Source organism: Rhipicephalus microplus, chromosome 4, assembly GCF_043290135.1.
Source record: "Rhipicephalus microplus isolate Deutch F79 chromosome 4, USDA_Rmic, whole genome shotgun sequence".
NCBI classification, from domain to species: Eukaryota; Metazoa; Arthropoda; class Arachnida; order Ixodida; family Ixodidae; genus Rhipicephalus; species Rhipicephalus microplus.
In genome coordinates, this window is record NC_134703.1 from 48674755 (window position 1) to 48698680 (window position 23926).

At 45.9% G+C, this 23926-nt stretch overlaps 1 protein-coding gene across 4 annotated transcripts in view; it reads right to left on the reverse strand.

The window, feature by feature from the left end:
- Stat92E (Signal transducer and transcription activator Stat92E) overlaps positions 1–23926 on the reverse strand; it is a 146888-nt gene that overhangs the window by 85474 nt on the left and 37488 nt on the right. For 3 of the 4 annotated variants that reach the window (XM_075892712.1, XM_075892710.1, XM_075892713.1), the window contains exon 1: positions 5347–5486. The exons of the other annotated variant lie outside the window; for it this stretch is intronic. The gene's annotated coding sequence lies outside the window, so the exon portion shown is untranslated. Of the gene's footprint in view, positions 1–5346; positions 5487–23926 lie in introns of those variants that run through there. 4 annotated transcript variants of the gene reach the window in all.

Below are 23926 nucleotides of genomic sequence, written 5' to 3' on the forward strand. Positions count from 1 at the left end.
GATATTTTGCAGATGATATACGAAATGTTCCTGGGAATCGACCCCACAGGCTACCTCGGCCACGAAATTTTGTGTCAGTGCCCCTTTATAGTGTAGTTATCATTATTCAGCCAACAGTTTGCACTCAGGTGTCATATTTTGTTTCTTGCTCACTCACTTCGCACAATAGTTTCTCAATACACCCATGCCCACTTCCCATGGCGAAATTTTCCTTAACAATATTCTGTTGCTTCAGATATATAAGTACTTAAAATCGTATGAAGATTAACTTCCCAGTGCAGACATCTGGCATCTAGCTACCAACTCTGAAGTGTTGGTGTGTGAGGAGCTCCTAAAATGCATAACAAACCACCTAAAGCCACGCATACAGCCATCGAATGTCCACTTCATTTTGCTAAATTTTTGTTTATTTTGTTTTTGTGCTATAAAACATGGTAATGTAAACCTACGCTTCTTGAAATGTTTGTGCAGGCACACAGGGACAGAGAAGAGAACAGGCCCAATTTGTGTCTGTGTTCTCTTCTTTGTCCCCGTGTGTCTGCACAAACATTTCAAGATGGATCTGTTCCAACTAGGCCACATCGCAGTTTTGCTTCAGTATAAATCTACAATTGAATGAAATACAAAGCCAGAAGTGCTTACAAGGCTTGAGACGCTGGCACAAAGATACAAACAAGACTGGATTGATAAGGCTCGCACAATTCCAACAACGCAGGCAAATATCCTAACAAAATGTTTGAATTTTCAAGACTTTCAAGAATTGCCTTGCCTTTCGAGGACTGCTGGAATCCCCATGACCACGAAAATATCACGTACCAATAAAGCGCTACTTCGTATGCCACACTCCTGCTCAAGTATTACAAGGTCAACAATTTTTATCTGGCAATAAATGATGCAAACAAATGGGCTGCCAAGGCAAGAAAGAGGTAACCTTAGTGCCCCCCTCTTTGTAGATAATTCGTTCGCCTTAATCCTCAACAACCATGTGAAAAGATCACTGATTCGAGCGGTTCCATAATTACACAATTTGGTGACCACCCCAACTTGACTTCCTGAACAATTTGCACTGCACAATTACCACACTGTTGCCCCAGCCATAACAAAGCAGTAACTGTAAGTAAAGAAACTGAGCTGCATTACTGACCATGACTGTAAAGGTGAAATGCACGGTACAAACTTTATAAACAATAAAGCATCTTCATCAGACATTAATATACTGAATGCACACTACATCAGGCATTGAATTTTTTCCAAAGGAGTACGAAAGCCGCATGCAACACTAACACTCCTCCGATTAAAGCCAAGGATGATTACAGAACAGATGCACCAGCAGCAAATTTGTTCAAATGGTCTGCTTTGCATGCACAAATGAGTTTTCTTGCAATTTGACTGACTAGTCAATTAGGCTTAACATGTGAAACGAAACAAAGGCTCTATTTGAGATATGCTGTCAATAAAGGTTATTTCGGTTACACTGCTCAGGTATACATTGTACACCCTAAGAGCATATGCCCTGTGGCCCACGCTTTCTGCAAAGCTTTTATAGGTGTTTGAAAGCGATGCTGCTTTTGTTTAGTGACCATTAGCAAGCATAGAACGTGCTACAAACCAAACTGGACACATTCTTCAGTGTGAAAGGCCTTGCTACAAGAAATATGACACTGTAATTATACAGACTCGTCAAGCAGTACATGTCACCCACTGTGTGCCACACAAGCATATCATAGATGGATTTTCTCAGTATGCCCATTTTCACGCGTAAATATAGCTTAGCTATACTACTGCTCTTTGGTGATGCCCAGTTTGGAGTCGAGTGTGTTCACGCTTTCACAGCCCTGTTATGATCTTCTGACAACAGCGGTCTTACAGGGACGGCACTATTACACGATGATGACACAGAACAACAGCTGTTGATAGCTGGTGACCAGAGTAACTCCAAACATATAAAAAATTCTCTAAAAATTTTAATGTGCCTTTGGAATGTTGGGATAGGTGCAAGCAATACCTTATCACTGCCACACTGGTAGATTAGTGCAGAGGCACATACATGCACCACCCCCTTGTCAGAGTGAGTTAAAGGAGTACTGGCACAAATTTTAAACATTTTGGGGTTGTTGCTTTAAATGAGAACACTGGTACAGAGAACCCTAAAAACAGTGCCGTGGTGCTTTGGAATGCGTTGAACATGTTTTTAGTACCGCTTTCTTTGAAAAATTTCAGAATCAAGAGGGTGGCTTCCCAATGATGTGTCAAAAGGAATCTGACATCGCAGCAAGACAGCAACTCCTGACATACTACTAGCAATAGATGCCTGTTTGCTATCAGCCACACGTGCTTCCCGTCAAAAATGATGAGTGAATTGTTGTCCAAGGATTGTGACGACTTCTGCAATTTAGGCCGCACACAGGAAGCAAATTTCACAAACCCAGTGAGCTGTGTTTACTTGTCACGACAATGTCCATTACAGTGGGGCTAGCTTAAAAGATGTTGGATTATGAACTTTAACATCAGGGTACTAATACATTTTGCATACGTTATCTGGCTCCGGTGTGTGGAGAGCATTGACATTGCACACCATGGAAACATAAGGTGTCCCTTCTGCTGGTGTGCTTCAAAATCATGTCAGTACTCCTTTAAGACTATGAAAATTTCATGAGAAGTTATCACCCACATAATGCAATCAGGATTGCAATATTGCTATAAATGGCTGGCCTGTTGTGACAGCCTGTTCTTTGCCTATTCCTACAACAAAAACTGACATGTCCGGATGAACTGCAGCGCATGTTATCGTGGAAGGGTGCAGCTGGCATATTAATTAACCCAGCCTATTTCAGTCAAATATGACTGCTGTTTAGAACACGAAGATATTTCCTCTCGAAACCAGATTTTGGTTTACTTTTTATTTCAGAGATGTAGCCTGCAGTGACAGCAATGATGAAGTGGTAGTAACTGCAGACTATTTGCATCGACACAGCAGTCACAAAGCTGGAAATTTTCCAGCCTATTCCGTACAGTTTTTCCCAATATGGCATCCAGGACATTCACCGCCCCCAACTTTGTTCAGAAATAACAAATTGACATGCTGTGACAAATTCTGATGCAACATTGCAAGAGACTTTAGTTGAGAACCACATTCACAAAGAGCCAAATGAGATAACCGTGTAGAGACAATTCTTAATAGTTATGCACATAAATGTAAATACTGTCAAGTGAATTTACGAAGATATTCACAAAATGCAGAAAAAACTCAGTCTCCACCTGCTATTGACACATGGCATGAAAACTTCTAGACTGCAACATTGTAGTAATGAGGACAGAGATACAACGCCTGACCACTGGGTGGGCTGGCTGTTCTACTCTCGGTTGTTTTTCGCGACCTTGCTCTAGCTCGGGACACCCCAAAGCTCAGTGTTATTCCTCGTCATTACAGCATACGTCTTCAGCAATGCATACGCACAACTGCTCATCATAACCCCCATCGTGTCATTACGAATCTGGCCACTGGTTGGCTCTGGTGCAAGCGTACAGGACAATATTAGAAGAAACTGATGAAACACAAATTGAAGTTGTGCGAATAGACAGTACGCACATCATTTAGTCCCATTTGAGGTGCTTAGCTCCATGGGAATTTTATGCATCACAGCCCAAAAGTGGCATATAAAAAGTTTAGCCCCAGCATGGTGCACCGAGAGACCTGGCATGCTATACTTTAAACCAAAGGGAGAAGTGCCTCGATGAAAAAAATGCATCTTTCTGAGAGAATTAAGAGCGTGCTTTGGCGAGCACTCATGGCATCATATTCAACCACAAAAGTTCACACCTCCAGCAAGTGGCACGAACGACGTTTCTGCAAAGAACAACAATGCTGGGGGCAGACAATGAAGCCACAGAAAAGGCTACAATACTTTACAAGTTGCAAAATAGTGTACTGTCATATGCCCATTTGGCCAGTCTTGCTTGTTAGCCCTTAGCGCAGGCAAAAAAAAAAAAAATAATTACTTAAAACACTACGAAAATCAGTTTTCTGCAAATGTTTGGTTGGTGCATGTCCTCAAGCTACCTAATTATTTAAAACCACAGTGCTTTGGTTATCAATTGAACAATTGCAACATTAGGTTTAACGTATAAAGTTTTTTTTTTTTTTTTGGTAGACAAAAGACAAAGCTCTTTTTCTAAGGCATTGGGACCACAGCACTGTATATTACTGCTATGGGTCTTCTTTACCGTCATCTTTATTGTTGCCGTCTTAAGAGCACTGCCACTTAGATAATATAAAGTTTGCCGTTTTTCTCTTTTTTTTTTTGCGAATACTGAACTCCTCTTTCACATGTTTATTTGCTGAGCAATAGTTCTTCCAAAAAACTTACGTGCACGTGTCTGCATACGCACTCACCAACAAATTGTTCCGCCCGTGAGGGCGTCACACTGGCGTTACGAGCCAGAACTACCACCGCACACTAGATCGCAGATCTGCACAAACAAGCCATTAACACAACGAACGAACAAAGCGCCAGCGGAGGCACGTGTCGCCTTAATCGCGTAACCGTTACACAGGCAGGTCCACGTGGCTATTCACTTCGTTCTAAACAATCGTTGCAAGTTTTAATCACTCAGTTTTAATCACTCAAAAGTGCGAGCAATGCAGCGTAGGCGCGTGGACGATGCCATGGTCATGCTCAGCGCGCGAACTCTGGAGAGGAGGAGCGCAGTTAGCGGAGAGAGACGCGATTGCACATTTTCGGAAGAACCGGCGTCAAATTTGGGGTTAACAACGTTACTTCTCAATCCACGATTTTAGTGGGGAACACCATCAGTGATTACTAACAATTACGCGTTACAACTGTGAGCAGCAAGTCGCTTCACAGGCATTACAGAGTAAGCAACGATAAAGGAACGGGGGAGAAAGGGAAAACCGCATGTCCGCAACGCCGCAAGCGCACTAACCACGACCAAAGGAAATGGTGCCAGGGTTAACGAACAATAAAGGTAGCAGTCTCACAACCTCGGCACCAAACTTGCGTGGCGAGTAGCTATGCGGCACTACACTGTCACCAGACGCCCCAATCAAAATTTCGACGACTCATGAGGCATACCGAGCAAGCACCCTCGCTACAAGCCGCGCGCTAGGCAAGGATACAGCACGCGTGACATCGCGTCACAACTCTTCACAGCACATCACCGCTAGCGCAGTCTTCCACTGCAAGTGTCGCCAAAGCCGGGACGCGAGACATCGCCACAACGCGCTGCTCGGTAACCATCGCGGACATGTGCTAGGCTTTCAGCCATTACCTCCCTCGCGAAAGGGTTGAAGGACAACTACGTCGGGAGCACTTCGGCGTCACTCACCTGTTTACGGCGAAGAACGTTCGACTCCGAGAAAGATGTACACTCGTCCCACGAGAAACGCGCGGCGAAACACCGAAAGGCAGCGATGACCGAGCACAAAATGCGACGCTGCTGCGACTCACAGCCACGGCATTTTTTTTCTACACAATAACGAACGCCATTTCCCTTACTGACGTCAGATGCGACGACGACGACGACGGATGAATAGCGAGATAAACAGAAAAGGAAGAAAACACATGGCACGTAGCGCCGCGGTACGGCCGCCGCTGCAAGTGTCGAGATCAAGAAACTGCTGCGAGTGAGCGCCGACAAGCGAAAAGAGAGAGCCTTCGAGAGAGAGGATAGCATAGCCAGCAGCGAGCTTGCTGGGTCGCGCCTTTTCCAGGAACGTCGCAACGATTGCTGCGCTTGTCGGACGTGCATTCGTTGTTCACTTTTTTTGTTTTCTTTTATTTTTTTGCCTCCGGTTTGCTTATGCTAACGTTCTCCCTCTGTATGCGAGTGCGTGTTTGCGGATGAACGCGCGCGCGTTGAAAAAATTCAAATTCGCTTCGCGCGCGCCCGCTGTCTTGCCTCGCTCTTCTGCAGGTGCTGCACACGCTCGCCGCGAAAACAAAGCGACGTGCAACGTCACTGAAATGCCAACGCGCCGCGCCGATACATTTGGCCCCGGTTGAAATGTTATCCAAGCTTTGACGAATGTGCCACGAGACCACACAAACAAAATCTGTTGTCGAGTGTGGACACACACTGTGACGTTTGTGTTCCTTGGCTTTCTAAATTAAATGCAACTGTCGGCAGCATAAAAATAGATAGGATAACATTAACTGAAGGAAAATGGCAGTTATCACTTCATATCGCTTAGCTTCGTTACCTATGCGCAATGGCCGATATTTCGCGGTTAAAGATACACAAGAGAAGAAAAAAAACTTGCTGAGGGACATGATAATGGTCGTCAATGCGTCTTCGAGTCCTTTCTGCCAATATTTCACTTTCCAGGAAAAGCAATGTACTTGCACATGGTGAAAACGACACATTCCCATTTGCGAGTGGGTAATTAAGAAATGAGGACTGCTGTAGGTCCTACGGATACAGTCCATTCGGCAGCGGTTCTGTTTTCGAATGTGCAGCCTGCTCTCGCATACATGATAGGCTATAATAGAATCGAAACAATTCACGTGTCACTACGAACTTGAATGGCTTATTTGCTGTACAGTGTATTTCAGGCCTACGATGTTTGATAGCATCTGTTGCCGAGAAAAAAAAAAAAAACATGCGGCGGCAGAAAACGAACCGCGACCAACGTTCCGCTGCGCGTCACCTGTTCCAAGAACGCGTGGTCTTTTTTTTTTTTTTTTTCGTCAAGAGGTTGAGTCTTAGTGAGTGCACTACACATTCCGTCATTATGTTGGGAGCGAAATGCAGCACACAATGCTTAGAAATTAACCATAGGAGATTGTAAATTAACCATTGATTATCAAGGTGTCATCACCCTCCGTAAAGAACCTGTCAAATCTCATCCGTGATGTTCATTCAACGAACTTTTATGCCTCATTCCCTCCCCCCCCCCCCTATATATATATATATATATATATATATATATATATATATATATATATATATATATATATATATATATATATATATATATATATATATATATATATATATATATATATATATGACCACATTTTACTGCCCGGTCCCCACTTCAGATCAAGACGGTGCCACCCCCCGTAAAAAATTTTGCCCACGCCATGGTTGAGGGAAAGGGAATAACATGCGTATCCACTAGGATGACGGTGCGATAGACAGATAAAATTTATCTGTCACTGCGACGACCATAATATGGAAGGCTGCTTATGCATGGTTCGTTCCGGCAGTGCGCTCCACGCCAAGAGCAACAGACACACACACACATACAAACACACTGGGCGACCGCACTTCCAACGTCTCCAAAATTCAAATACATGACCTTCGAGATCAGTTTTCTTTTCCAAGTCATTGCGGATCGTCACTATGTATACACCTAGGTTTGCTGTATGCCATTTGTCTTACAGCAAGCTGTATACGCAAAGGTAGTGCCTCTGTATACCTCCTTTGTAAGGTTTCCTGCCGACGTTGTCTCGGCGACCACAACATAAATCTCAGTGGTAGCCGAGTGGTAGATCATTCGCTTCAATGCGGCAAGTATCTGGTCCAGTGCGATTCCCAGAGCCATCGGACACTGTAGTCCGTTCTTCCGCCATTATACTGACAACAGCACAAGAACGAAAAATTGGCTAGGAAGAAGCACAGACGAACGCCTCTAACAGCTTCCGCCCGTGCCTTGTTCCCTTCAAAGGTATTAATAAAGCTGAAATGGCTCCAGCCCTCCAACCACAGTTTGAAAAGACACCGACGTTTTGGGACCGATTCGGTTCCTTCCTCAGGTGGGAACTGCAGTAGTCATGGAAACGTCACCATGTCTTATTCTGTTGCAACGGATCCCGCTTTTTCTTTCGATCACGTTTCGGAGGCTGCGAATGCGTACCGGGAGCATTGTTCGCAGCAAGCTGTTCATGTTTGCAACTGCTTCTTTATAAGAGAAGCGCCATCAATGTCAATTTCTGAAGTTGCGCTTCTGAAATTTAAGTCCTTGAATAGTGTGTCCTCACTTCACACACACTGACAACGAATTTCAGTTGTTTGAGAATGGGGAGGGGGCAAAACAATGGTGCATGCAGCGAACACATGTTGCGTCACCTCAATGGCGCCATACGGATGATTTTCGGCCAAATGTGTTATTTTCGTATACATGTGCTGTCGACGCGTATACATGTGCTGTCGACAAGCATCCTAATCCACCTAGGGATTGTTAGAGATGTCGGTCTTCAAGCTGTGAAGCCCTGCGCGCCAAACGGGACATTGGAAAGTTGTAGCAAGCGTGACGGGAGTGTCTGTTCATTCATAAATACGGAACCGTATTACGGCACGCCTCTTTTTTTCCCGGTCATTGACCTTTTTTCTATTGAAGGCGCCCCGGCGCCACAAAAGCATTTTCATACGTTGCTTTTCTTCAAAAGTTGTTACGGTCTTATGGGTACCTGTCATCGTTAAAGCGAAACAAAAGTTATTAGGGAGATGCACTGTCGCTGGAAAGCAAGAGCCCTACCGTCTTACCATACTTGTGTACCCTATTTCCGCAACCAGCTAAAACTCTGTTTCAACTATTAAAACGTGGATGCGTGCTCGGCACTGTCACTTCCACAGGATCGGTGTTATCCTGGTCCCCGCGTGGACAGAAGGAAAAAGGGGGGGGGGGGGGGGGCAACTTCCGGACCCCACCTTTTGGTGCGCCGGAAGTTGTGCCCCCCGCTCCCAATTTCTGGCACACCAGAGAGCGCAATGTCTGTTTCCTTTATGACAATGCATCTAACTTGCGGGCTCCCATAGAAGCGAATCTGCGCGTGCTGCTGTAACAATGCTCTCCCATTCTCCATGTCGAGGCGTCTATAGCCGTGCTTCGGTAATAACTGCAGACCTTTATCGAAGGCTGGCGCAGCGATGCGGTCAGCGATTTCTCGTACAGACAGTGTCCTACTGACCATGCTTATCGCTCCCGCTCTCGTAGTTGTGCAACATAAGCATATCACCCCCCCTTCTCGGCAACTTCTCTGGCGCAATCAACGTTTCCGTCTGCTATTAACGCACGGCTGTTTTTGTACGAACAGCGTTTTTGTTTTCCTGCTCAACTTGGCACGATTACGTTGTGCATCAAGCCTCGTCGAGTCCACAGCGTCGAGGCATACGTCAGACTAGAAAGTGTACAATCCTATGACGTAATGCCAGGAGGCTATATACAGATCTCGAAATCCCGGCATCTCGGTTCCTATTTGTGGCGTGGTGACTCATTCAGTTTCATCGTAATATTGCTGAGTAATGGGAGAAAGTTACATTGCGATGACTTTACTGTAGTCCCCAGTCATATAGATTGCGCGTGAGCGATTGCATCGTTATAAGCAACACGCACGGAGAGTAAACAGTTAATTGGAAGGAAGCTGATGAAATGATGTCATTTGCATTGACGTAGAGCACATCTGACACCGATCAGACAGAGTAAAGTATAAAAAAAAGAAACCCACAAAGAAGGACAATGCGCTGAAGGTACTTATGAAGCAGCGGCAGGTGCCCGTACGAGCTCTAAAAAGGACGCGAAATTCAAGCTTTTAATTAAATGTCTACATATGCACTCATCAAAAAATCTTCGTCGAAAGGCGCAAAAGTGAAATAGTTCCGGGAACAGTTAGATGTAACGTGGCCATTTTTTCATTGATAGTAATATTTCGTGACGTCCTACATGCTTCGTTAAAAAGAAAGAAAATGCTTATTTTACCATCAGCTGCAACCACATGTAAACTGTGATTGCGTCTATATGCCCAGGGTACTCGTGCGGGCTCTTCGACAGCGGGAACTGGCCTCGCAAAGCACTCAGACGTCGTTTTAAAATCCAGACGCATGCATATAGAACAGGTCGGCAGTCTCGTTAACTTGCACAAGGACGTTTGCGTTCTCTCTTTGAAAATTAAACAGAATCGTTTTTCTCTATATTTCAAAGGTTTGCAGCGTGATTCATGCCCCACCCCATTACTCGGTAAAGGCCTTGTCCGCAACACTATACAACGTCTGTCAAAACTGTTGTCACATGATATGAACAAAATAATAAGGAGAAGGATAACAGATCAGAAACGGGTAACAATGAGGATTTACGCGTAAAGTGAAATTAAATGAAATGCAAGAATGACCACCTCATTTTTTAGGTGTCTAATGAAGGAAACCAGAACAACTTAGTCCAGAGTATCGTATAATTATCTTGGCAATCGAGCGTACTCTTTCCTTCCTCCGGGTTTTCCTCTTTCTCTAGCAGCAAGTTTGAGAACGGGAAATCACAAAAAAATTTCGTGCTCGGAGCCAAACAGAGACGCTCGCGTGTGTAAGCGGAATCTGTAAACGGGACGCTGCTGGAAAACCAAACATTTCGTTGGGAGTTGTCGAGAGTTTCGCAACCGTTATCACACACGCTCGCCTTCTATCGCGATGGAGACCGGTCGGAAAGCGCTTATACTTATACAGCGCCGGCTGCGGAAGGGAGTCAGTTGCGGTACCGAATTACGATCACGACAAGGCTATATATAGACACTATCGAAACGGACAATTTGTTTCGGGCTGGCCGGTAATGACCCAGCATTGTACATAGCGCAAAACGTTACTACAGATATATGCAAAAATGGCAAGCCACAAGCGCTTAACTTTCTCCGTTTGACTTGTTTTTTTTTTTTCTGTATCTGTCCTTAGTGAAGTTTTGCTCTACCTATTATGACGCTATTGAAAGTGATCCTTGTTACCTTGGTGACAGAAACAGGAACAGACGGAAGAGGTTAGCGAAATGTGTAACTGAAAGGTTTTAGGCATACGCGACATCGTTGACACAAATGAAAAACGAAAACTTCCATGCAACGAAGTTCTCCTCGGACACGTTTCCTTGTGTTCCATCTTTTGTACTATAGCATAATGGAGTACTACACGGCTTGTTACGTCCTATTCATTCACAGTTAGTGAATACACACACACACACAAAATGAAGTTAAATGGTCACGTTCTCTGCCTCTTTGGGGGTATAGAATTTCCGATACTTTCGAGAGAGTTACTATGGACATTATTTAGTCCTGAGGAGAAAGAAAGCGGTGCCGAAAGCCCCGCCAATCAATGCGGTGGCTCCAAGGTCGGGGCCGGTTGACAGAGTCCTTCGGCGACGGTCTGGACCCTCTGGGCAGCCTTGAGCTGAGCGATGAGCTCTGTGCGTCGAAGGGTGGAGTCCCAGGAGAACTGGTCTGGAAAGCCTGTGCCCACGTTGGCAATACACAGCCAGAGCATGTGGTCGAAATTTTTATATTCGTGGCTGCAGTATAGAGGAGTCAGAATTGATCCTGCTTAGCGTCGTTGGTGTGATGTATGTGCGAGCACGCAACTGTCTGTGATTGCTTGTACTCTGTTGAGCTTTGAGTGAGGAGGAGGAGAAAAAGTTCGACGTTCTAAACAAGTAGATCTCCTCCCCCCCCCCCCTCCCAACTACGGCAACTTTGCACTACGGGTTTCGAGCGAGTAGTAGTAGTAGTAGTAGTAGTAGTAGTAGTAGTAGTAGTAGTAGTAGTAGTAGTAGTAGTAGTAGTAGTAGTAGTAGTAGTAGTAGTTAAATACTGTTATTTCTGCCATAAACTAAAGGCCGATCACTTCGACCGCCTTCGCAATTAAGAAAGTGCGACCGGAGCTGGGCAGTGTTCCTATCTGTTCGTTTTCTGTTCCCTTCATTTCTTTACCATTGTTTCTGGCTTTTTTTTCTCTTTATCTCTATTCAGGACTATTTCTATTTTTCTTCCCACTTTCTTTCTTTCTCTAGGCTCTTTCTATTTCTCGCTTGCTTCCGCTTTTTTTCTATTTTTAGGAGTTGTCTCGCCTGTGTTACCCCAAGCGATGACAGCATACGATGACGTCACACGACAGTTCGGGCATCTAAACTGCTCCACACACACACACACACACACACACACACACACAAAAGCCTTGTACACAACGGAATGGAAATGAGCCTTTGCACAAGGCCAATGTGCGCCGGTGCGAATTGCAATACAACGTTGTGGAACGGTGACCGCGAGCTACATCGTTTTGTCCGTTTTCACGAGCTCCATTGGCAGTAGGCGCCTTCAGATGCGTACAAACATTAATTGCGGCAGTAATCACAAAAATTAACAAAATGAACGTTTAAACAGTGGAAATAAGCGCTCAAAGCAGACGCGTCAATTCATGTCTTTCTTGCAAACAGTCCAGGATCCACTTTGAGGAGGAGGAGGAGGAATGAAAGAGGAAGGACAGGTAGAGGAGCCACTTTGAAATTTCTCAAAGGCGGCCACTGTAATCACCGCGGGGCGATGAAATCCTGCTAATTTCGCAGGCGTAACCAGAATTGACGCACCAAACAGCGCATCTACAATTCACTTCGAAAACGCCTTCAATGACGACACTGTTACCCTCGCCGTTATCAACCTTCAATCAATATATACTTCGTTTCGTGGCAGCTCTTCCCTATCGCATGGCCGCTTATCTACGATCGCTTATCCTCATCCCCCAATGCGAGGGAAACAGCGTCGTCACTGAGGGCGTTTCTGAAGTGAATAGTAGAAGCGCTGTTCGGTGCATCGGCCTCGGTTTCGCCAGCTAAATGAGCCAGGTTTCCTCACTCCACTGCGATTACCAGTGGCCGCCTCTCAGAAATTTCAAACTGGCTATGAATAAATCCCAGCAAATGCTTTAATTCGCCCTTGTGATTTGACCGCTTATTTTCACAGGGTAAAAAGTTAAGTTTGTTAATTTTTGTAATTACTGTCGTAATTAATGTTCATACACACCTGCAGATGCTTTCTGTCAAAGTAAAGGGAACGTCGCAGGTATAGCATCCAAATACCTTCATTCTGTGATGGTTCAATAATAGCGGATACATTGCTTGAAACTCTTTGTATACATAACTGATTGTCGGCGTCATTTTCGAGCGTATCGAATCCCGACTCGGGCGGCCGCATGTTCGATGAAGGCGAAAATGCTTGAGGCCCTTGGCATGCTTCGATTTAGTTGCACGTTAAAGAACCTCATGAGGTGGTCGAAATTTACGGATACCTCCGCTACGACGTCTCTCATAATCATATGGTCGTTTCGGGACGTCAAATCCCGACAGTTACTATTATTTTCGGGTGCAGCCGCTTTCCAGAGCATTACAGCACCGCATTTCCGGGAAAGTCCCTCGGCGAGCTGGAGAGGGAATCGGAGACGCGTGCGTGCACGTGTTCTCTCGCTTCCCGAAAATCGCGGCGGACAGGTGAACAGGTGTTGTTCACGAGGCTGCGAAGAACGGGGCACGAAAAGAATTGATTGATAGCAATCCAAAGCTCGGTCATTGTAAGTGTGGCAGCTTGGGCTAGTTGGTATGGCATGACGATGTCGTGTCATTTTTGTCTCTGTGTCGTCGTTTTGTTCTCGCGCTATAACTATATCCTCGGTAATAGCTGCAGCGGCAGGCCAGCGCCTTTCCCTTTCTGATCCCTGTATTCAAAAACGTCCCTTCACTCAACGCTTCACCTTCACTTGAGAAAGCCCATGGAAGCGCCATCTCTAAGAACGACAAGTCACCGCATATCAGGGATAACCTGCTGCGACTTTTGAGTAGCGCAGCGTCATTTTCAGCCGAGCAGTGACGCACTGCTCAACTCCGTCAAGTGAAGGGTGAAAGTCGAGTCGAGGAGCGTTTGTGAATACGTGGGTGAGACCCTTGGGCGCATCTCCCACAATGTGCACAGATCGTTTAATGAAACCTGTCTCGGGTGTACACTTTATCCACTCTATAGCGTGCATGCCCTGGAGATTCGGATCGAGGTAAATAAGGTATACATAAAGGTGAGTGGGACTCGCATCTACGCAGCCGCACTCTATAATCGGCGACAACTTATCTTTGACATTGGAGCGAAGGATTTACGGAGGCGGGGCTTCCGTCCATTCATGTTCAGCTTGCCATTGCTTTCGGTTTCGCTCGCATCGTTAACGCGTTTATAAAATGAACATACACATGAAAAGTATGAATGGGAGAAACATTTCGAATGTTCAGTGTGCATTTGAGTGTCCTATTATTGGTATATTTTTCTTGGAAAACTGAACAGCGCGTTTGCGGCGGCACACTGACTTGACGGACGCCATGCTTCCTTCGAAAACGGGTGGGCCGAAATGGTGGTGCTGTCTCAGAAACGGAAAGAAAAAAAAAGCGTTCTTACAAAGTAACCGTGTATATATTTCCTTAGAACTTCCCGCAACCGTTTCACTCTCATAATAAATAAAGCGGTATTCACTTCAGCGAGACAAGGGAGAAATATATCAGTAAACGTAAGTACTATTTTTTTTTTTTTGCGCGGCAGCAGGCATGCAGTTTGCTTCTCTTAAACAGTGCTGTCAAGAGAAGTTCGCTGTCCGGCACGCTCGTAATACTGCGGCTGGACCTGCCGGTCCCGACGTGGCACTATCCGGTTGCACGATGAGTTCGCGTCCTGTAGCCGAATCTCGTAGTAATAAGATTATTTCTTTCACTCACTCATTCACGTCCACGTGTCCACCTTCCACCGGGGGCATTTGTACTTGCTCATATGCATTTTTTTAAATATATACTCAGCGTTATTTATCCCCTTAACAAATCTGAGTTTAAATTCGCAACCCCGCTCACTGCATGTGAGGCGCAGCATATATACGGGTGGGGCACTTCGTCCGATTGATAGGCTCTAACATACGAACTTATTGTTAGCACGCGAAGCACAAACGTATAAAGACATCACAGTGACGCACTTAGACTGCAAGGGAAATGCACTGAGCTTCTTATGTGCTGCAGTGTTTTTTTTTATTTGTCTGCATTTTAGGCGCAACAGTATACATAATAGCAAACCGTGCCGCCGCAGTGGTCTAGTGGCTAAAATACTCAGCTGCTGACCCGCAGATCGCGCGATCGAATCCCAGCTGCGGCGGCTGCATTTCCGATGGAGACGGAAAAGTTGTAGGCCAGTGTGGTCAGATTTGGGTGCGCGTTAAAGAACCCCAGGTGGTAGACATTTCCGGAGCCCTCCACTACGGTCATAATCATATGGTGGTTTTGGGACATTAAACCCCACATATCATCAATGGCAAACCAACAAGCCAAGATGGAGACCCTATCGAGCCTTGTGCAGCAGAAAATACTCTGCTGCGAAGATACCATCGGCAACCTGATGCAAAATACGGTCAATATCAAGTTAGCGCCGAGTTGCCGGTGTGACCCATCAGGTTGGTCGCGCAAACCAACAGCCTTCGTTGCTGTCCTAGGATGATATCGCTCATGTTGCACGTTTGAAGGGCCCCATATAACCTAAACGAGTTTAAAGGCAAGATAGCTTTTTTTTTTTTTCCTCGCGTTCACAACCCGTTGCTACAAGCGCTATCTCCTCCACGCCCTTTCTTTCTTCAAAAAAAAAAAAAAAACACATTCAGTACTAAGCATTGAGCCAGTCGGAATTTTGCACTTTTCGATTACACGCTCCTCTCTCCGTTTGCGCAGTCGCCAACGCCTAAAACGAAGTGAAATCAGTCTATCACGCCCGATATTTATGCGAGACAAGAACGACGGCCACGCGACTGCATGGCAAAACAATGTGGGCAGCAATTCACAACAGATATATCCCGTATATCGACCAATCGAGAGCTTACTCCATCATGACGTCGCGTGGACATTAAGACAGAAAAACGCTGCGAGAGAGCATGGCGCGAAAAGACGACGCCGATGCGAGGAGGAAGGGAGAAAAAGCAAGCGCTCATAGTAGCTGAGTGAGCGATTGGGTCGACGGCAGAAATTCTACGACGCTACGCGGTAGACGAGGAGGAGAAAACTTTATTTATCCCAAGAGGGAAAGGTGTGGTGGTGGAGTGTCAGAGGAGCCTACCCAGCGTAGGTCTCCCACTTGGCACAATCCAAGATCTGGTCCTGGACCTCGGGCGCCGAGCTGCACATAGCAGCCTCCCACTGCTCCTTACTATTAATGTGTACAGAATTGGGTGGTGGGTTTCGAGTACACCTCCACATAACATGGTCTAGGTTAGCTCTTTGTTGGCAGAAAATGCACAAAGGGGAGGGGTATATCGCAGGGTGTATAAGATGGCGAAAAGACGAGGTAGGAAACGTACGCGTCTGTAACAGGCGCCATAGTATTTCATGGTAGTGCGAAGTTCCATGGTGTAAAAAAAGGGGAGGGGGGTATATAGTGCGCTGTAGGCAGTAGTGATTTGTTCTATCGTGAAAGGTCAAAAGAGAGAAAAGCAGCGTCTTGCGAGCTGTGAGCGGCAAGTATCCACCAAAGAGGCTATCCGGTTAAACCGCAGAAAAGCGAATGCAGCCCTGAAACCAGTTATCCGGTTATCAAGAAACTGGAATTCTGCTCATCCGGTTTGAATGAACGTACACTCAGTTATTCGAACATTCGGAAACGAATATTTAGCCTCGGTATAAGCTTATTCGAAATTTAAGTGCTGTTAGCTACGCACCGACACAACATGCACAGCTCGTTAATTCATTGCTGACGTAATTACTAATGGACCATGCAAAGACTTCCCGTTTCTCAGCTGTGCATGCTCCCTGTGGATATTCATAACTAACGGAATGTTTGTGAATGGGTCATCACTAGCTACCTTTCAAGAGGCATTATCACTAGTGACTCACGTAATGTCCCCCTGTTAAGACAAATGAACAATGTCAGAAGGTCAATAAAATCACATATCGAACTTGTGCAAATGGTTGCGATGTTTCCGAGAAAAACGAGAATTCAAGAAAAACTAATATTTATCCTTGCATCACAAAATGAAAATAGGGTTATCCAATTATCTCAATATCACGGTATTGTTAACCGAATAACCAACCGAATATCTGGTCAATCCGGTTATCGAAATCGAATAACCAATTAATCGAATAACCGGATAACCAGTTTTGCCACAAAACTGGTTTAATGTCAATGCCCTACTGTATAGTGCCGCGCCGCAAGTGTGTTAGTACCCTTATGTAAACCTGAATTTCTTACATAAATGTTCAGATGCCCTATTGTCGGCCGATCTCCCATACCAGCCACATGCGAAGGTCATCATTGTCACCACATTGGCCGATACCTGTTATCGTCTTCACGCGCGGCCCTATATACTTTAGCGCTCCCACCCAGAGACTGAAACATAGTCGTGGTGGGGAAGCTGCGCATGACTCTACAACCAACACATAGACGTGAACATGTTTCGAAACAATGCCTATAACAGCGCAGTTAGATGCGTTCGATGATCATAACGCACCGATGATGATTGACACTTTTTCCTTTCACCTATTCTTCCTCGCTGGTTTGCGTCGTCTAAATTTCTTGTAGCGGTGTAGCTCATGTACCTCTTTTCTTCGCCCTTCCGCTAGTATCCTCTCCCAAAGCCGCTCTTCCCTCTTCGCCGAGAGCCCTTCCTAATCTGGCGCGGCATACGTCATCGCTGACGCGCTGTACGCCACAGAGCCAACTTCCGATCGGGGCGGCTCCGTCAACTATGTGCACGGCCAGTAGCGCGCGCCTCCAGACCAGCCGTGCTTGTTGGAACTGCTGTTGCCGAACCGGCCCGTGCTCCCGCGAACCGAGCCGGTATGAATCCTGTGTTGGGCGCACGCCTTCAAAGAATCACCAATATGGCTGCTTCGTACTGTGACACGCCGTGCGAGGGCTCCTCCGCGCGAGACCAGGAGTCACCGGCACTGCAACACGACGAACAACAAGGAGTGCGGGCAGCTGCTTGCCGACTAACCGGAACTCCTAGGTTCTTGTTCGACCAATCAGAGTACGGCCTAGTTCCGCATCCCAGATTCAACTTTATGACGTCACGCACGTCAGTACATAGGCTGGAAGGGTTCAGAGAGGAGAAGGGATGACTTCTTGGAAATCGTGACACGCCCGTGACCTGTAGCACTGCCACGTGGGGCATCGTTGATCGCGAGGGAATTCTGCACACGATGTGCGTGTTTGCTTTAAATGTTTTTAAAATATTAGAGGTAATTTAAGGGCTCTTTTATAAGAAGCAGGCTTGGACAAGTGCCTGTGACAGTGATGACGCAAATGACACAACAGTGACGGACTGTGACTGGCTCTACGCGAGTGTGCGATGTGTTATGTGCTGTCTTTTTCTTAATGTCTCCCATATTGTTCTCATGTGGATGGTAGCAAACTGGTTGCCCTAAACTGATTACCCATTTCCTCCTCGACTATCATTCTTTTCTTGACGTGCTGTCTCAAACCGTGAATATATTTTTGAATATACAAGGGCGTAGCCAGGAATTCATTTCGAGAGAGAGAGAGAGGGGTCCCCCTTTTACGTATATTCGTATACGTGTGTTTCTGTGTATATACAAACGATATAAAAATTAAGGGAGCAAAACGCCTGCGCCATTCCGACGTCCCGCATCTTTAGTGTACATTCTCGCGCGATATGTGTGTGTGTGTGTGTGTGTGTGTGTGTGTGTGTGTGTGTGTGTGTGTGTGTGTGTGTGTGTGTGTGTGTGTGTGTGTGTGTGTGTGTGTGTGTTGAATGCGTGCGATGTTTTGTATTCAAGGAGCAAAATAATCAACGATGGGGTTTACTGTCATGATATTAGTGGATACCTTTTTGCTCGCTTTTATTTTTTCACTAAGCATAGCCTGATAAGTACTTGTCATATATACAGGGCATTAGGAAGCGGATTCCTTTATACCCGACACTTTCAGAGCAAAGCTTGCGTTCTCTCAAACCTACCAAATGATTTAATGTTACACAATTAAAAAATCACAGCATATCCACGAGCTGAATGAGGCCGAGTGGGGCGAAGCGGACCGATGGATGAACGGACGGATGCACGAATGGATGGATGCACGGATGAATAGATGGATGCACGGACAGACGCACGGACGGACAGATGGATGCATGGACGGATGTACGAATAGATAGATGGACGCACGGATGAACGGCTGGACACACGGATGAACGGACGGACATGGACGCACGAAAGGACGGACGCATGGACGGATGCACGAATGGACGGACTCCCGGATGGACGGATGGACACATGTACGGACAGACGCAGGGTAGACGGAAGCAAGAACGAGCAGATGGACGGAAGCGCGGACGGACTGACGGACGCTGCGGCCCTCTCACCATCATTCACTCCATGGATATGCTGTAATTTTTATTATTTATCATGCTACAAGTAACATCCTCTAGTATCGTACATTTGCACTTTTCAGCGTATATGCATTTCGTTATATGTACTAGTACTGCCCTCTATGACCGGTTCAAGAACGAAGAAGTGGCTACATATGATTATGACGGGACGCTCAGCCCACGCCTTAAGGAGCTTCGCCCCTAAAATGGAAACCTTAATCCGTTCTGCAGTTGTACGTTCTCCGTGATTCTGTAGATGCATTGTGATTTGGTAGGCTACAAGTATGTTTTCAATAGACGAAGACATTGGGCGCCCGTAAGAAGTAATGTACAAGTTAACCTTATGTTTCTAAGAATATCAAATGTTACAGGACACAAGTTGAATACCCTTTTTTCAAAACTGCCTTTCTCAGCAAGTGTGTACGAATTCTTGCGAATACGCGTCAATTCTCTGGTATACACAAGCTTGTATGTGTCACGTCAGCCTTGACTCATAAAGCTTTGTGACGTTACTATAATGTAATCGTAGTACGTATGTGAATGAATGATGGGATGAGAAAAATTAGAAGAAAGATTCTCTTACAAAAATTTCGCCACTTTAAAATTGTTTTGCCGAGTGCATTGGGGTGGGGTAACTATTTTACAGCACATATTTGCTTATGTGAGTGTTACCCAAAGAAATTCTGTCGAAGCAGTGAATCTCTTTACATTTAATGCGAGCTTTATAGGCAAGCTTTCCGCTTGCTTACGACATGTTTTTCAAATTTACTCGGGTTTCTCCAAAGCATATTTTTCATACATATTTACGACAGAATAATTATGCAATATGGAACTAGACATTTAATGTTCAACAAGGCTAATGTCCAATATATGTTTTGGCTTTTGTACAGCTCTCTACAAAAAACTGTACAGAAGCCAAAACAACCAGGATGATATCGTGAGAAAATATAAAGTTCAGAGGAATTCGACATCCTACTAGTAAGGACAAGAGAAGTAAGGAAAGCTTTAGAAGGAATGCAAATAGGCAAAGCCACTGATGAGGATAAGGTAACAACGGACCCCCTGAAAGATGGCGGAGAAATTGTGCTAGAAAAACTGGGCACCTTATATACGAAGAGTGTCTTGACAGGAAGGAAGGGTACCAGAATCTTGGAAGAACGCCAACATCATCTTAATCCATAACAAAGGAGACATCAAGGACTTTAAAAATTGCAGGCTGATCAGCTTACGGTTCGTTCTCTACAAACTATTTACAAAAATAATAGCTAATAGAATTAAGGTGACATTAGAGTTCAGTCAACCAAAGGACAAACCAAGATTTCGTACAAGCTACGCCACAATAGATCATACTCGTACTATTAATCAGAGAAATGCACGGAATACAACCAACCCCTATACATAGCCTTCACAGATTACGAGAAGGCGTTTGACTCAGTCGAAACATCAGCAGTAATGCAGGCACTACGAAATCAAGGCATCGAAGAACCCTACATAAACATACTGGAAGAAATCTGCAGTGGATCTACAGCCACCATAGTTCTCCATAAAAAAAAGAGACAGAATCCCAATAAAGAAGGGCGTAAGGCAGGGAAACACGATCTCTCCAATGCTATTCACTGCGTGTGTACAAGAGGTTTCCAGGGCCCTAGATTAGGAAGAGTTAGAGATAAGAGTTAATGGAGAGTATCTTAGTGACCTGCGATTTGATAATGACATTGCTTTCCTTATAGTCACTCAGGGGACGAATTACAGCTCATGATTAAAGAACTGGAGACGGAAAGCAGAACAGTATGTCTGAAAAATGACAGGCACAAAACTGAAGTAATGTGCAACAGTCTCGACCGAAAACAGCACTTTGCGATAGGTGGAGAGGTGCTGGAAGTTGTAAAGAAGTATGTCTGCTCAGAACAGGTAGTAACCGCGGAGCGTAACCATCAGAGTCGAATAACTAGAAGAATAAGGATAGGATGGATCATATTCGGCAAGAATTCTCATATTATAAACGATAATCTGCCACTAACTCCCAAGAGGAAAGTATATAACAGTTGCATCTTGCCAGTATACTTACCTACGGAGCAGAAACGTGCAGGCTTACAAAAGGGGAAAAATATAGGTGTAGCCCACGGTGTAGGAGTATTCTTACACCGTGGTGTAACCTTAAGAGACAAGAAGGGAGTACAATGGGTCAGGGAACAAACCGGGGTTAAGTATATCATAGTTGAAATCAAGAAGAAGAAATGGACATGGGCCGGGCGCGTAGCACGTAGGCAGGATAACCGCTGGTCATTAAGGATAACTGACTGGATTTCCCAGAGAAGGCAAAAACGCACGAAGGAAGCTGTAAGCTGTAGATTTCGCAATCATTCCACCGTGTGAATAAAGGCGTTACGTCGCCACAGTTGTGGTGAGAGGTGCTGGGTAAGCCAGCTACTGTCAAGCGAAACCGTGTTACGAAGGCACGACGCCAACATGGTCCCGAAGGCGTCACTGCTCCGAACTCCGCCGCCAATGTCACCAGCCGTTTGGCAGCGTGTGTTACTCAGATCGCGACTGCATCTGCGCAGAGCTGATAGACGAGCGGAGGAGACGACGGTGAGTTAATGCAAGGTTTATGTACAGCATAGAAATAGAGGCGTTACAAATTCGGCACTGGGGCTGACAGCTTAGGGACTCGAAGAGCCGAGATGTCCGATAGAGAAGCCGCATCCGTCGGCTTCTCTCTGCCGCACAGTTCAACTGCTGGCGACGCGCCGCTTGGCTTTTTCGTAGGCACGGGTTGGATCTTTGCGTCACCAACGTCCAACCAGAAGCGCCACTGGCCGTGGTGTCGAAATCCTCCAACGGTGACCCGCCACTGCGCGTGGTTGCACTAAAGGACCAGGGATGTTGCCACGCATTGCGTAAGACTCGCAAGACTGAAAGGCGCCGATTGCTTCGTCGGGCTCGTGGGCTGAGGGAGCTCGCTGTGCGTTGCGTGACAGACCGGCGCCGCCGCTTGATGACGTCGTTGAGTTGATCGCGTCAGGTGGGCTCGATCGCTGGCCTTGACACAGACTGCCTTTGCGGAGGCATTGCCGTTAGGTGTGGACTCCCAGGGGTAACAGCACCCCCGCCGCCAGACAATGCGCCGGAAAGACGAGCTGCTTCCACGTGGCTCGGATGTCGGGCGCACTCGTTCGCCAGGTCCCTCCAGGTTTGCCTCCAGGGCCATGAGGAGAATGTAGCTCTAGGCTCAGTTCCGTGAACACATCCCCTTATTGAGGACGGATTCCAGCTCCACTGGCTTGTCGCCACAACTTGTCGGCCAGCTTCGCTCGTCTCTTCTGACGATTTTTAGTCTCAGCACTTGTCGATGGTTCTCCAACTTGTCAAGAACGGTTCTACAACAGACAATACACGACACAAGCAAGTGCCTTCGGTTACCCGACAGAACACCAGACAAAGTATAGTACAACATATACCCAGCTACGTGTCTATGGGAATTTCGTTCCCTCTACATCAAGAGGCACATGTGGGACACAAGACTTAAAATGAGAACTCAAGTTTTTCACGTAAAATAACGTAATGGAATAGAATGCAACATAAAGTTGGTTTCTTGAGATCACTCTGGACGAGAGCGCTCAGCTAAGGCCGTGATGAGGACAAAATTTTTCCCCGAATCACCAGTGAGAGGCCGAAAGGGGGAGAATGTACTTACTAAAACGCACGGCACAATGCGTCTGCATTAGCGTTTAGCTTCCTTTTTTTGTAGCGAGCGTCAAAGTTGTGCTGTTGCAGTATCATGCTCCATCTCAGTAACCGGCCACTTTTAGGCGACATGTCATATAACCAGGTTAGAGGACAGTGATCCGTTTCGACCACAAACCTCGAACCGGAGACATAACAGGTTAGCTTTTGAACGACCCACACGAGGCAAGCGCATTCCTTTTCAGATGTACTGTATGCCTCTTCCCTGCAGCTGAGTTTTCGACTTAAATACAAAACTGGCTTTTCGTTACCAGCACTGTCTTCCTGGCACAATATAGCTCCCATGCCGCGATCACTCGCGTCACATTGAATGACAAATCTCTTAGAGAAATCGGGTGCCATGAGAACGGGCTTTTCATTTAGGGCCTGTTTCAGCTTGCAAAACGCATTCTCTTTTTCTGAGTCCCATACCCCTTTAACCGGCTCGGACTTTCGAAGTGCGTCAGTTAGAGGGCTGGCAATGCTAGAGTAGTTTTGCACGTAATGCTGATAGTATCCAGCTAGGCCCAAAAATGCCCTTATCTCAGATTTTGTGGTTTGGTTGGTCAGGGATAGTTCACGAGGGCGGCTGGTACGACGCCTCGCCGCACCCTAAGTGACATTTAGTAGGTTTCACGGTAAGACGAGCTTTTTTCAACCTGTTCAGCATGCCGCCTAAATGCTCGACATGTTCTTCCCAGATGTTTGAGAAGATGACGACATCGTCAAGATACGGCAGAACGAACTCAGAGAGGTCATTAAGAACGCGGTCCATTAAGCCTGAAAAACAAAAGGGTGCATTTTTCAATCCACAGCTCAGCTTAAGCGGACGATACGTTCCGAACGGAGAAACGAATGTGGCATAGCGGTTAGCGCGCTCTGTAAGGGGGACTTGCCAATACCCTCGCATGATGTCTAACGTGGAAATATAGCTAGACTGCGACACAGTTTCTACCCTCTCCCCTAGGTTTGGTATCGGGTAAGTTTGGTCTCGAGTAACGGCGTTAAGACGCTGATAATCGATGCATGGCCTCGGATCTTTTCCCGGCACTTG